This window comes from Macaca nemestrina, chromosome 5 (genome assembly GCF_043159975.1).
Source record: "Macaca nemestrina isolate mMacNem1 chromosome 5, mMacNem.hap1, whole genome shotgun sequence".
NCBI classification, from domain to species: domain Eukaryota; kingdom Metazoa; phylum Chordata; class Mammalia; order Primates; family Cercopithecidae; genus Macaca; species Macaca nemestrina.
Window position 1 is genome coordinate 39,079,466 of NC_092129.1, and position 14,645 is coordinate 39,094,110.

At 40.9% G+C, this 14,645-nt stretch overlaps 2 long non-coding RNA genes across 5 annotated transcripts in view; one reads left to right on the top strand and one right to left on the bottom strand.

Moving 5' to 3' along the window:
• Positions 1-14,238, top strand: part of LOC105465647 (uncharacterized) — a 52,104-nt gene extending 37,866 nt beyond the window's left edge. For all 3 annotated transcript variants that reach the window (XR_977678.3, XR_977675.2, XR_977676.2), the window contains 2 exons: positions 11,521-11,590; positions 13,917-14,238. This is a non-coding gene — a long non-coding RNA (uncharacterized lncRNA). The remainder of the gene's footprint in view (positions 1-11,520; positions 11,591-13,916) is intronic.
• LOC139363307 (uncharacterized) lies at positions 923-14,312 on the bottom strand. Of its 2 annotated transcripts, none has more exons than XR_011623375.1 (4): positions 14,232-14,312; positions 13,755-13,987; positions 3,399-3,561; positions 923-2,956 (listed from the first exon to the last, which is right to left on the bottom strand). It is a non-coding gene; the product is annotated as an uncharacterized lncRNA (long non-coding RNA). The 2 variants fall into 2 exon arrangements; XR_011623374.1 differs by having other exon boundaries at positions 13,132-13,987.
• Positions 14,313-14,645: the final 333 nt, after the last annotated feature.

Below are 14,645 nucleotides of genomic sequence, written 5' to 3' on the forward strand. Positions count from 1 at the left end.
GCAATAATTTGACTTTGAGTGTGACAAGATAATTCATTTTGTCTAATCAATTAGTGTGAATACCCTTCTGGGGCAGAGATTGTTCTTTAGTTTTCTTTTGTATCTTCCACCATACCTAGGCTTGTGCTGAGCACATGGCTTAGTAAATATCTGTTGGTAATAATCACATGACAATCAAAAGCAAAATGTTGAGCTTATTTTTATTTTTAAAGATAAAATATGTGCATATACACACATAAATAAAACATATATATATATATATATATATATATATATTTATTTATTTATTTATTTAGAGGGAGTCTTGCTATGTTACCTAGGCTGGAGTGTGGTGGTGCAACCTCTGCTCACTGCAACCTCTGTCTCCCAGGTTCAAGCAATTCTTGTGCCTCAGCCTCCCGAGTAGCTGGGATTATAGGTGCACTCCACCACACCCAGCTAACTTTTCTATTTTACTAGAGATGGGGTTTCCATGTTGGCCAGGCTGGTCTCAAACTCCTGACCCCAAGTGATCTGCCTGCCTTAGCTTCCCAAAGTGCTGGGATTACAGGCATGAACCACCGAGCCCAGCCATGAAATATAATTTTATATTCACTCAAAATAGGCACAGTTTGGGTACAGTGGCTCACACCTATAGTTCCAGCACTTTGGAAGGCCAAGGAGGGAGAATTGCTTGAGGTCAGGAGTTCAAGACTAGCCTGGGCAACATAGTGAGATCCCGTCTCTATAAAAAAAAAAAAAAATTAAAAATGTTGACCAGGCATGCTAGCATGCACCTGTAGCCCTAGCTGCTCAGGAGGCTGAGGTGAGAGGATTGCCTGAGGTTACAGTCAGTTGTGATTGGACCACTGCACTCTAGCCTGGGCAACAGAGCGAGAGACCCTGTCTTCCAAAAAAAAAAAAAAAAAAAAAAAAAGGCAAATAATCATTGAAAGTATCAATTATCAATTACTGAAATTTTCTTCACTGTTGTAGAAAACTCAACAGAAGCTCAGCAAATTCAGACACAGTTTATGTAACATCCGGGGATGAAGGGGTTTGCAGGAGTGTCTCCCTTAATGTGTGTGATACAGTCTTGGCTCTCAGGACTGGCTCTGACTCTCCCAGGACACATCCTCTTTGTGATGGCTGCTAGGACAACATTAGCGCCAGTAGTAACCTGCTCCTGGCTCCACTACTGGCTCTCCACAGTCAAAATCTGGTTATCTTAGGGCATCCTGTGGAATTAGAGCTGTTTCATGAGCTAGATGACTTTGAATGAAGTTCCAGTATTTAACGGCTGGGGCACACAGGACATAGGAGGGGGACAGAGACTAAACAGCAAATATAGTTTTAGCCAAAAGAATGAAGAAAGAACCTGAACTATCTGGGCCATTCTAGCGGGACTCTGATTCCTCTGTAATAGTTGGTAGTAACTAAAGACCTCAGGGCCTTCCAGTTCTGAAGCACCAGCCATTAGAATTGTTCTGTTTTACCTGATTTCTAGGTGCAGAGGTAGGAAAATCTGGAAATTCAATTCTACTATAATCTGAAGCTTTTTGATGAAGAATTATCTATTTTAAAACGTCTAGCACCTTGCTTCCCGCTAATGCTAATGTGTACATAAGAAAGAAACAGTGACAATGCTGAGCTGGAAGAATGCAGAATGTCTTATTCAGATCTACTTGCCCATTACACATCTGTACTTCACGGGACTTAGTCTTTTATCCTTATGAGAAAACACTACATATTCACCTGTTCAGCTAAAACAGAAATAAGCCACATTCAAATGCTAAAGAGGTTAAAAAACAAAACAAAACACTTATTACATATGGTCTCTAGAACTCACTTTAAAATATATTTTTAATATTTTTCATTCTAAACATGATCTTGAGAATGCTGGTTCATCAGTTGTAAGGAAATTTGTACAATTAGATTTTCTCTAATTGATTCTTTTCCTCACTGCTGCTTTTAGCCCCATATGTGATATCCTCAAAGGTGATTTTCTTTGAGCTCCTGCCAACATCCCCATATTTGTTTGCTAGGGCTGCTGTAACAACAACAAAAAAGTACCACAGATTGGGTGGTTTAAACAAGAAAAATGTATCGATTCACAGTTCTGGAAGCTAGAAATCTGAGATCGAGGTGTCAGCTGGGTTGGTTCCTTCGGAGGCTGTAAGGGAGAATCTGTTCCAAGCCTCTCCTAGCTTCTGGTAATTGCCGATGCATCCCCCCATCTCTGCCTTTACCTTCCCATGGCATTCTCCTTATCTGCTGGTCTGTGTTTGGATCCCAATTTCCCCTTTTTATAAGGACACCAGTCATATCGGATTAGAATCCACTCAATTGGCCTCATCTTAACTTGTTTAAATCTACAAAGACTCTATTTCCAAGTAAGGCCACATTCTAAGGAATGAGGGGTTAGGACTTGAACACATATTTTTGGTGAGGGGGGCACAATTCAACTTATAACAATCCTTATCTACACCTAGCCAATAATCACACTGAATGACAGGAAATGGCTCTCAGAACTGTGGTCAATAGTGTGTGTCATCCTGGCAATATATCAAGTATCTCAGTGAGGTTGATCATGTCAACCTCCAAAGAGGAGGTTGAGATGTTTATAAATATGGCCTCTATGTTCAAATGGCTGCTGCAAGCAGGGAATATTTGATATGGTTTGGATCTGTGTCCCCACCCAAATCTCATATCAAATTGTAATCCCCAGTGTTGGAGGTGGGGCTTGGTGGGAGATGATTGAATTGTGGGAGCAGATTTCTTCTTTTGATGCTGTTCTTATGACAGAGTTCTCGTGAGATCTGGTTGTTTAAGAGCGTGTGGCACCTCCCCTCTGCTCTCTCTTCCTTTTGCTCCAGCCATATGAAGTGCTGGCTCTCCGTTTACTTTCCACCATGATTGTAAGTTTCCTGAGGCCTCCCCAGAAGCCAAGAAGATGCTGCCATGCTTCCTATACAGCCTGTGGAAACATGAGCCAATTAAACCTCTTTTCTTTATAAATTACCCAGTCTCAGACATTTTTTTATAGCAGTGTCAGAATGGACTAATACAGTATTATTGGAATAAAAGTTCAAGTGCACCGGGATTACTTGGCCAGTACATGTGTAAGCTAATATCCCTTTATCCAACATGTGAGTTCCATTCCATTCCATTCCATTCCCCAGTGTGACTGACCTAAAAGCAAGAGAAGAGTGAAAGTAAGAGAGAAAAAGAGTTCTAAGAAATCTTAGCCTGATGTGCAAATGTTATAACCTTGACCTCTTTTCAAAACTTGTACCACCAGGTGATTGTTGATCATAAGTATGCATAGAGAGCTTACTAGTAATAACATGCCCAGCATTCAAAGGATTCTTTGTTTTGCTTCTTTGGATTCTGTACTTGATCAGTTGCTCATCACTTACCTCTCTGCCTAAGGCATAGTAAATTGTCAGCATCCATCCAAATGACTCAACTAATAACAAGCATCACGCTGGGCACAGTGAGATGACTCAGAGATGAAGCTGAGGATCAATCATGCTGTTCCCAAGGTCTGTGCTGGATAAATCAGCATTGGAAACCTAGGTGCTGAGTATACCAGAGGTTTGATGAAAAATTATTTTAGACTTGCTGTATATTTGAAAATTTCTATAATAAAATGTCAAGAAAAAAAGTCACGTAAATCAGCTCCATGGTTTACTGATTTAGAATAAACAAACATGATCTGTTAGTATTCATTTGTCATAGAATATGATAAATGTTTAACTGTCCAGTTTTAACTGTCTTGATGATGTCTGGGTAAACAAAGCATCATCACTTCATGGTTTGATATCTGTTCCCTTATTTTTTTATTTTTTAAGACAAGGTCTCACTCTGTTGCCCAGGCTGGAGTGCAGTGGTGAGATCTTGGCCCACTGCAACCTCCACCTCCCAGGCTCAGGCAATCTTGCAGGTATAGACCACCATGCCTAGCTACTTTTTTTTTTTTTTTTTTTTTTTGTATTTTTTGTAGAAACAAGGTTTTGCCATGTTGCCCAGGCTGGTCTCCAACTCCTGAACTCAAGCGATCCACCCACCTCAGCCTCCCAAAGTGTTGGCATTACAGGTGTGAGCCACCGTCTTGGCCTGTTCCCTTATTTAAAATTATTGGGATGCAGGAAGAAAGCTTTTTGTTTTGTTTTATTTTGTTTGTTTAATTAATGGCTACTAGATCCTACCAATCTGTACATTTTTTAAGAACTAGCCTATCACTATTTCTAAATCCTCTCCATTTATCTGTGGCCTGGTATGATGATAAGTTTGATAGCAGGAGTACCATAATATGTCATATAATAGTGTATTCCTGCTCTGCGAGCTATCTTTTCCTCAGTCCTAAAGCATAGTGGCTAAGCAAGTAATCTTGGGAGTCAGATTGCCTGGCTTATTAGAATTGCAGTTTAGTAGGACCTTGGGCAAATTGCTTAAGCTTTTCATGCCTTATTTTAAGTTCCTGCATCATAGGACTGTTAGTGTCCAGAGTAAAATGTAATCGGTTTAGCTGTCTCGCTCTAGAATCTTTATTTTATCTACCAACTATCCTTCTCTCTCTCTCCCTTTCCCTCACATCTCTATCTCTATCTGTAGCTCAACTCTTTCTTTATTTCTTAGTCTTCCAAACCTATTTCCCTCAGATCCACTTGTCAGGGATGTGCTGAGGGAAATAGGCTTCCTCCTGTCCTGCTAGTGACCCCGAGTGGCTTTCATGGACCCCGTTTTATTCCCTCTTCGTTAGGAAAAACAGCCTTTTTGGTTTCTGGAGCACCCTTAGCATCCTGTTTAGGTCTCTCAACTTCACAAGTAACTTCTTTCTTTATCACCATGAACTTTTCTTCACCTCCTGATCTTTTCTACAATCAGGTGCTGAACTTCTGCAGTTCCTGGTCTATAGAGTCCCTTCAGATATCAGATGAAATATTTAGTCAAATCTCTAACTTGACAAGCAATCAATGCACAAACATTTGTATTAGTGTCCGTATGTTCAAGCCATCAGAAAGTACACTCTACTTGGCTCCACAAAAGCAACAATTCAAGGCAACCATGATAATAATTAAAAAAAAACAAAACAAAACTCCATAAAACGACTATATATGTAGACATGGATTTTTGAATGCAAATTATAAAATGTCTAACAATATGTTTGTGACTTATATATGAGTTAATGAAACAGTTAAAGGAAAACTCTAATGATACCGCATATTGTTAAAATTTCTTATCCAATAGCCAAAGGAGGCAGACATGGAACGATTGATTGGGGGATTGATGGGGAGATGGACAACACAGAAAGGAACTTACAGTAATGAAGGAAGGGCCTTGTAGGCATTCCTTGGTTGAAGATAATGGTTTTCCTAAACTGGGCTATGATACCTCAGAAACATTATTATTATTGTTATTACTATTTTAGTATAGATGGGGTTTCACCAAGTTGGTCAGGCTGGTCTCAAACTCCTGACCTCAGGTGATCTACCCACCTTGGCCTCCCAAAGTGCTGGGATTACAGGTGTGAGCCACTGCACCTGACCATGTTATTAATATTAATAATACATTCCTGACAAATAATTCTATTCATTTTTAGGAGATCATTTACAGAGGTAACTGATATTATAGTCATTGCCCTTGTGCTCAAAATGCCCAAAGTTCCTTTATGGGTTTCTAAAAGAGGAATCTGAGGACCGTCTACTCCATCAAGGATACCTGGGGTACGCCTCTAAAATGCAGCTTCAAATTCCACAGGTGATTCTGATGCACCCTAGAGTTAGATAGTCAATGCCTTTTGGAGTTTGGGCCTGAATAGGGACTATTCTCCATCTGAGAGTGCCATACAGTAAAGTTGGAGTTGCTCAAGAAAATACAGTAGTCCCTTAGTATCAGTGAGGAAATTGGTTATATGGCCCCCTCCCAAACCAAAATCTGCAGAAACTCAAGTCCCTTGTATAAAATGACATAGTTTTTGCATATACATACACCACCCTCCCATACACTTTAAATAGTCTCTAGATTATACCTAATATAATGTAAGTGCTATGAAAATAGTTTTCATATTTTTTATTTGTATTTTTTGTTGTATTGTTACTTTTTATTGTTGTTGTTATTGATTTTAAAATAATTTTGATCCGTCGTTGGTTGAATCTTTGGATGCCAAACTTCTGGATACGGAGGGCTGACTATACTATTACAATGAGATGTTACACATACATCAATAATGTTACTTAAACTTTTAGTTGTCTTATCGTTTCTCAAAATCAACTTTTATAACTGTAGTGATTAATAAGATTAATTTGAAAAGGAGTTCTCTTAAAATATGAAATAACAGCAACTCCTCAGCTAAATCCTGTGGATGCTATTTAACCCTTTCTTGGAAGCAGATGAAGCCCTCATTTGTAACTATGACCTTGCCCAAAATGGTGGAGCTTCTCCAAGTGGAGCCATCTCAAGTCAAGGGATGGTCTTAACCACTTCACCAGAGTCTGCTAATTCCCACTGATCAATTGAGCTCTAACAAACATTGGAAGGAGGAAACTGAATAAAGGAATGCCTATTGTCTTCTTGAAATAGAAGGCCTCACTTAGCTCTATAAAGAGTTTACTCTGCCACCGTGTAGTCTGGACAAATAACATGCATTTGCTCTCTTTTTGTTCCCAAAAATATTGATTTGGGGACTTGGATATCTAGGAATTTATTTGAAGTACCTAAGATAGAGGTCAGTTCAGTTAATTATGCTTTTTTTCCTGTTTTTCACATATAACCCCTCTTAAATTTGCATTTCAGGCTACAGACTGGTAGTTTTTAACTCAGGCTGAATATTATAGTCATCTTGGGACCTTTGAGAAATTCCAACCCCCAGACCCCACCCCTAGAGAGAGTTCAAATTAATCAGTCTGGGGTGGGGCGAGAGCATCATATTTTTCAAATCTCCCAGGTGATTCAAAGTGTAGCCAAAAGTGAGAACCACCGCTTGCTTTATGATGTAAGACTTATTAAGGCCAATTCTATCAAAACCATCCACCACCATCAATAAACAAAACTATTTGATTTGACAGTATCCTATTAGGTGAATAGCTTGTGCAGGCATTATTCTTGTCTTGAGATTTTTGGGAGATTTGACTATATTCCACAACTTAGGTGACTTGAGTAAAATTCCAGATTTTTCCATCACACTATGGTGACACAGTAATAACAATCCCCACACACACACTTTTTTTTTTTTTTTGAGACAAAGTCTAGCTCTGTTGCCCAGCCTGGAGTGCGGTGGTGTGATCTTGGCTCACTGTGATTTACACCTCCCAGGTTCAAGTGATTCTCCTGCCTCAGCCTCCTGAGTAGCTGGGAATACAGGTGCCCATCACCATGCCTGGCTAATTTTTGCATTTTTAGTAGAGATGGGGTTTCTCCATGTTGCCCAGGGTGGTCTCGAACTCCTGACCACCTCGGCCTTCCAAAGTGCTGGGATTACAGGCATCAACCACCGCACCCAGCCCCCAAATTTATGTATTCATATTGTTCACTAGCAGAATTCAACAGGAAATTCAGTCAGTAAAATTGTTTAGAGAAAGCAATTTGTTCATAAAATTTCTAACCTCAAAGCTTTACAGGATTTAGCCTCCATGAAATCCAACAAGTGTAACAACATCAGCTGTGATATCTTTGCAGTTGGGTTACATTTAATTGATTTGGGGGACTTCACTCTGCAGCAAATCTATGCCCACAGAACCAGTTGAAGTTATGAAACCTCTGTCTTGCCACATATGTTTAAATCCTTTAATAAAATAAAGCTAATAACTTGATAAAACTAATAACTCTCTCTCTCTCTCTCATTTTTGTTTGTTTGTTTGTTTGTTTGTTTGTTTTTGAGACAGAGTCTCACTCTGTTGTCCAGGCTGGAGTGCAGTGGGGCAGTCTCGGCTCACTGCAACCTCTGCCTCCTGGGTTCAAGCAATTATCCTACCTCAGCCTCCAGAGTAGCTGGGATTACAGGCACCTGCCACCACACCCGGCTAAGCTAATAACTTTCATGAGAGCGAGAGCAGGCAAGGGTGAGACTGGTTTGGCTTTTGTGGGCAGTGAGTGCCTCGGATAATGATTCTACCAGGTTCCATTTGATGGAGGGCAAGTTCATTGAACACCTTCAGCTGCGAGGAGAGCTGTAGTGAGAACTTTCTGCCTAATAACTGCTCTCTCTCTCTTCAATTTCACCTAATGAGTGTGTGAATTCGATTGCTAGATTCTGATGTTGGTGGAGGATAAATGTAAATAATTTATGAGAGAAAGTTGTGATCTTCTTGGAGAGCTCAAGGAATATATCTTTTCTGGAGGGTGAGGGACAAGGGGAATAAGAGTGCAAAAAGAACAAAGGCACTCTATTTTAAAAGGCATTCATTTAGGTGGTGCCCTTATCTATAGCCTGCCCCTGTACCTTGTCCTGTGGAACCAGGGCACTTGCGTTTGGCAGCTGCAATCACTTAATAACTGCACCTTTGCCATAAAAGCTGTTGGAGGTTGGCAGAGAGCAGGAATCCAATGTGATCATTGCTAACATCCATTTAAAGCCAAAGCCACAGGGGGAAGTAATTGGATTTAATGGATACAGAGTTTTAGAATGAAAGTACGTGGGATTGGGTTTATTTAATTTAATTAGACTTATACTTTAGATTATCTCATTTAAATTATCTGTGTTCCCATGTATGCTTTGACTTTCTGGCCTTTAGGCAATAGGCAAAATTTTCCTTGTACGAAGCAATGAAGGTCTGTTCATTTCTCCTTCAGAGCCTTCTACATCAGCCAGGGTAAAAACGAGCTTATGCGTCAGCCAGGGTCAACTAACCCAGGTCCCTCCGAAGGCAATCTTTTTCATTGGTTGGTTGAGTCGTAGAATAAGAGGACCTGAGGGGCTTTTAAAGCTCTCACGCTGCCCTAGTCCTCTCCCTAGCAGCAGGGTTTGCTCTGTTTTCTGAGTAACTACAGGAGCCTTCATTACCTGTGCTATAGGACATAGCTTCTCAAGGGCATCCAACACTCCCAAGGGCAAAAGCTGGTGGACTTTGACAACACATCCCGCAACAACTAAATTGTCATTTCCAGAATGAAAATCCATCTTGCACAATCATAAAGGGAACTTTATTTGAATCACAGAAACCAGGTAAATTGAGCCTACTAGTTAGACATGACGATTAGCTGGGCTGATGATGCAGTGAGTTTCTCCTGACTTATATCTGAATGTCCCTTTGCCTTGATGTTTCTCTCCATTGAAAACAAGTGCAGGCCGGGTGTGGTGGCTCACGCCTGTAATCCTAGCACTTTGGGAGGCAGAGGCGGGTGGATTGCCTGAGCTCAGGAGTTCAAGACCAGCCTGGGCAACATGGTGAAACCTTTTCTCTACTAAAATACAAAAAAAATTAGCCGAGTGTGGTGGCGTGCACCTGTAGTCCCAGCTACTTGGGAGGCTGAGGCAGGAGAATTGCTTGAACCTGGGAGGCAGAGGTTGCAGTGAGCTGAGATCACGCCACTGACCTCCAGCCTGGGTGACAGAACGAGACTCCATCTCAAAAAAAAAAAAAGAAAAAAAAGAAAAGAAAGAAAGTAGAAGTGTGGCAGGGCAGACTGTGCCAGCAAGGAAATGCCCATGGGAGAGAGGGAGGTAGTACCTCTGTGGCTCCCGTGGAGGCCCCAGGACAGGGGTGAGGTAGGCAGCAGGCTCCTGGTGATCTCTCACTCCACTGCTCTCAGTAGAGCAGGAGTGATTGAAGCCATGCCGCAATGAATTTCATGATAGGGTAATATGGATACGTTTCCACTGCAGGAGGGAATCAGGCTGCCTTGCCTCTCAGCACGCCCACTCCAGTGGGAGTCTGAAATTACTGTCTTCAGACCTTCTATTCACCTCGTTCCTCTCATTCCTTTGAGATTTTCAAAAAAGCAGTACTGTCGTTAATAATAAATCGATGTATTGTTACCTATTAGTAAGAGCCATATTATTTAGGGACATATTTTATATCAATTTAAACACATGTACTGTGTATTTGGGTGTGTGTGTGTGTGTGTGTGTGTGTGTGTGTGTGTGTCTTTGTGTCTGTGTGTATTTCCATTTAGATTTTGTAGTATAAAAGTCTGCTTTCTCCACTTTTGCCATTCTTCCCTAATAAACTGATATATATATATATATATATATATATATATATATATATATATATATGTAAACAATTAGATTACGGTTACTTATTCATTCTCAAGGAACAGGCAAACAGCGAAATAGACATTGATCACCGCAATAGCATGTACTAGGTAACAACTTCATTTAAGGCACTGATCCCTGGTATTGTGGTCAATATAAAAATGTATAAGATCTGATCACTCTCCCAGATTAAGCTACAGACACACATGACTGATTCAAAGTAGAAATTGGCAATGTGAAATACAAAGATAGTGCTGCGAGGTTTCTGAAGACAGTAAGATGATGTCTGATTTGGGGGATCAGATCATGTCCTGTGGGATGCCTTCTGCACTGGGCTCAGAAGGAGGGAGCTTTGGACATGTAGTGATGGGTGAGTGGAGATGGGGCACTCCAGATGGTGGGATAGTGCCCGTGGGAAAGCGCTGAGCACTTTCTGGACCTTTTTTTAACGAATTTTTTTTAACCGATTGACAAGATACGGAATCTGGATCCTTAAAAAGGCTGTTTGGCTGTGATGTGGAGCTGTGAGAAGTAAGTTCTAGAGCGAGATCCTGAGAGTTCTTTGGTGTCACTCAGGAGTGACACCAGTTTGAATTTCACCAGTTGTATTAGTTCCTTAGGGCTGTTTTAACAAAGTGGCTGAAAATAACAGAAATGTATTCTATTACGGTGCTGGAAGGCTGAAAGCCTGGTATCAAGGCGTTGGTCAGGGCCTTGCTCCCTGTGAGGGCTCTAGAGAGGAATCTACCCTGATTTCCTCCAACAGCTTCTGGTGGCTCCCGACAATCCTTGGCACTCCTTGGCTTGTGGCTACATCACTTCAGTCTTCACCTTTGTCTTTGCAGGGCCTTCCTCCCTGTACAACTGTGTACCTCGGTGTGTCCTTTCTTCTTTTTCTAAGGACGCCAGTGAAATCGAACGTAGGGCCCACCCTAAACCAGGATGACATCATCTTAACTAATTACATCTGCAAAAACCTGTTTTCCAAATAAGGTTACATTCTAAGGTTCCGGGTAGGCATGACATTTGGGGGCACACTATTCAACTCACAACACCATTTTAACAAGATCCCAAGAGGACTGCAGTGTCAAGCTAAGGAGTCTGAACTTTACCAGTTTAGATGCCTAGGTTCAGAGAAACATTGAGGGAAGTCTTTTTAGGGCAGGGAATACCTTGACAGCCTTGGCCTTCCCTAGGTTAGACCTACTGTGCCTGTGGTGAGCCGCTAACACCTGGCTGCCGTGAGCCACATTCTGAAAGGCCGTACACCCACATCCACTGTCTGAGTGCCTGAAGCTCTGCCCACTGGACTATGACTCTAACATTCCATTTTGTTCTTATAGCGGGAAGTATTCTTGTCCCTCTCTCCTGTACCCAAATGCCCAGCTGCTGGCTTGGACTCATGAGTAGAAGGTAAGTGTAGGCTTCAAAGGTAGTATGTCAATTTTTCCTATTCTACCACATCTGTCTCCCATGGCTTACTTTTGTTTTATTTTGTTTTGTTTTATTTTGTTTTGTTTTGTTTTAGAGACAGGGTCTTGTTCTTTCACTCAGGCTGGAGTGCAGTGGCATGATCATGGCTCACTGCAGCCTCGAACTCCTGGGCTCAAGGGATCGTTCCACCTCAGCCTCTTGAGTAGCTGAGATTATAGGTATATGCCATGATGCCCAGTTCCCGTGGCTTACTTTTGGAACAATGTGTTTGTCAAATTCAATGTATAGGCTTGCAAGAGCTAGGATGGAGAACTCTTTTCTTACTTAGTACTTCTCTACAATTACTTTTTGCTTTAGAGGCAATTCACTAGCCATATCAGAAGAAATGTCAGTTGAAGGACACCTTTAAGATATTCATTTACAAATACTTTTCTGAATAAATGAATACATCGAATGCTTTTTATACGATAGATACTTTACTAAGTCCCATATCTCATTATAAATTCTTTTAAGCTTTCAGTGCAGGCAAAACTAACATGTTTAACATCAGTCCCCTTATTTTTTACTATTTATAGTTGCAAAAATTAAATGAAATAATATATTTAGAAGTCTTAACACATTCCACACAGCAGTCGCTAGCTATTATTACCCTTCTAACTGTACATGCTGGCAGTTATCTGGCTCAAGGAGTTTTTAGTGGGATATGATATATTTTGCCTCTCAATTTTGGATTTTAATGCTTTTTTACCATCAAAGGATTGACACATCTTCCTGGAAAAGATAAAAAAGATCTTTGAAGATTTGTTTTCTTCAAAGTTATGACAACCACTGCAACGTGCCTCAGTGTAGATACTCTGGTTGCTAAGGACCGCATAGATCAGGGTAAAAAGTGGGCTGATGATAACTGTCATTTTCTTTTCTTTTTGTCACTTGGAGGGAAGAAGCAGCTTGGTAGATGCTTGGGCTTGTGTCTGAGGCATCACAGCAACATTGTGAAAAAGAATCAGTCAGCATGACGGTACCTATCTTTTTTGACGGACTTCTGGACTGATCCACCATTCTACCACTGTACTTTGCTCTTCAGGGGAACATGGATGCACATTCCTGTGCTAAAGAAACTTCTATGTGACCAGTTCACTATGCAGAGCACTGGGAGTCTCCCTCCTCAACAGAGATTGCAGCACACAGCCTCTGCCTTGCTCAACCCCACAAGATTCCGTGTCAATAATCAAGGACAAAATAGCTCTAAAATGAAATCCTATTTCCAGGCTAGAGAATTTTGAATCTAGATTTAGAGACGCCATAAAAAGTAATGATTACTATGTCAAGGAAGGTAATTTTCATGAAGGAAATGACTTCTAATCCAAATGGTTTATTTGTAGGATTAATGTCATATGAACCTGTTTTATACAAAGTCATAGGGAGACAAAAAAAGGGAAGAAATTCATTTTGAGCCTAAATATACCAATGAATAAATAAGTTGACAAAAAATAAGCTAATTTTAACTTCAAATCACTCACCCATTTCGTCTTGTACAATAACCTCAGAAACACAAATGCACCATGTCCGGCTGCATATGAAAGTGGCAAGAGCTTGCCATTTCCATTTTTAAAAGGAGAAGCAAATGTGTCTAGCTTACTCAATTTTTTCCTAACTTCAAGTTTCATGTTTATGTAACCATCAGGGAGACTTGCTGACTCACAGTCAGCCTCTGGGGCAGCACTTCCCCTTTCTTTAGTTCTTGAAGAAACAAGTATGATGCTCCCAGGAGAGTGGACATGCTAACCATGTAAGTTTTTTATACACACAAGTAATATAATTGTATACATTTATGTTAATTGATAAAAGTCTAAACAAGATAATCTCTAAACAATAAGAATATTTTATTTTACTTGTTTTTTTAGATGGAGTCTCACTCTGTTACCCAGGCTGAAGTGCAGTGGCCCGATCTTGGCTCACTGCAACCTCCACCTCCCGGGCTCAAGTGACTCTCCTGCCTCTGCCTCCTGAATAGCTGGGTCTACAAACTCACACGCCACCACACACAGCTAATTAAGAATTATTCAAAGCAGGAATTGGTTTTTAAAATGCTAAACCAAATGATAAAGTCCACAAGTTTTTAGGTTTGTAGGTGAAGCCTTACCTGACTTCCCACCTCCAGCAGGTTGGGAACTATTCTCGGTGCTCCCATAATACTTACGATTTACATGATCATCGCTAACACTGCAGCACTTAATAGTAGCCAGGAGATAGAAGGTTCTGTGTATGGGGTACTGAGTTTGCATTTCACTTCTTTTCATTGCAGGCCACAGACCTCCGGACTCTACTTCCTTCCTTAGAGTCAGGAACTAAGAGGAAAATATTCAGCTTGGTTTTCTGGAATGAGAAATACAGGGTTGAGACTGCATCAAGACAAACACAGTTATGTAAATAATGTAGGTGAAAAACTGAAGAAGAGATGAGGAGCCATCACAACTTCCTAATCGATTTATTTGCTTCCAACTTTTCCAACATTGCTGCTCAGTGAGCTTTCAAAAATGCCAGCCTAATTCATTCACTTTTTCGCTTAAAACCCTTCAGTGCATCCAAGGGGACTTGAGATAAAGACTAAAGTTCTTACCTGCCCTGGAGGCCTTGAGTGACATGACTCCTCTCCCCTCACCTGCCTGTGGAAGCCACTCTCTCCTGAGGGCTCCAGAACTTCACCTGCAGTTGCTCTCTTAATTCATCAAAACAGATGGTCTTCTTCCTGCCTCAGGGCCATTGCTCCTGCTGTCCTCCTGCCTGAATCATCGCAGCAGACTGCCAGCCCTTCTGCTGTCTTTGGCTGCACACTTCTTTTGTTTGGCCAGCCAAGAGATGACTGAAGTTTGAATTTGAATGCCTTAAAGCCAGTAGACTCCCTCCAGTGGGCCTTTTGTTCTCATATTTCTTGTTGTCTTACCCCTGCCAGATGCACACATTTTTGTTACCTGCCTGATCTCTTAAAGGAATTTGAGTTTGCAATCTCTGGACTAATTAATTTCTACTAATC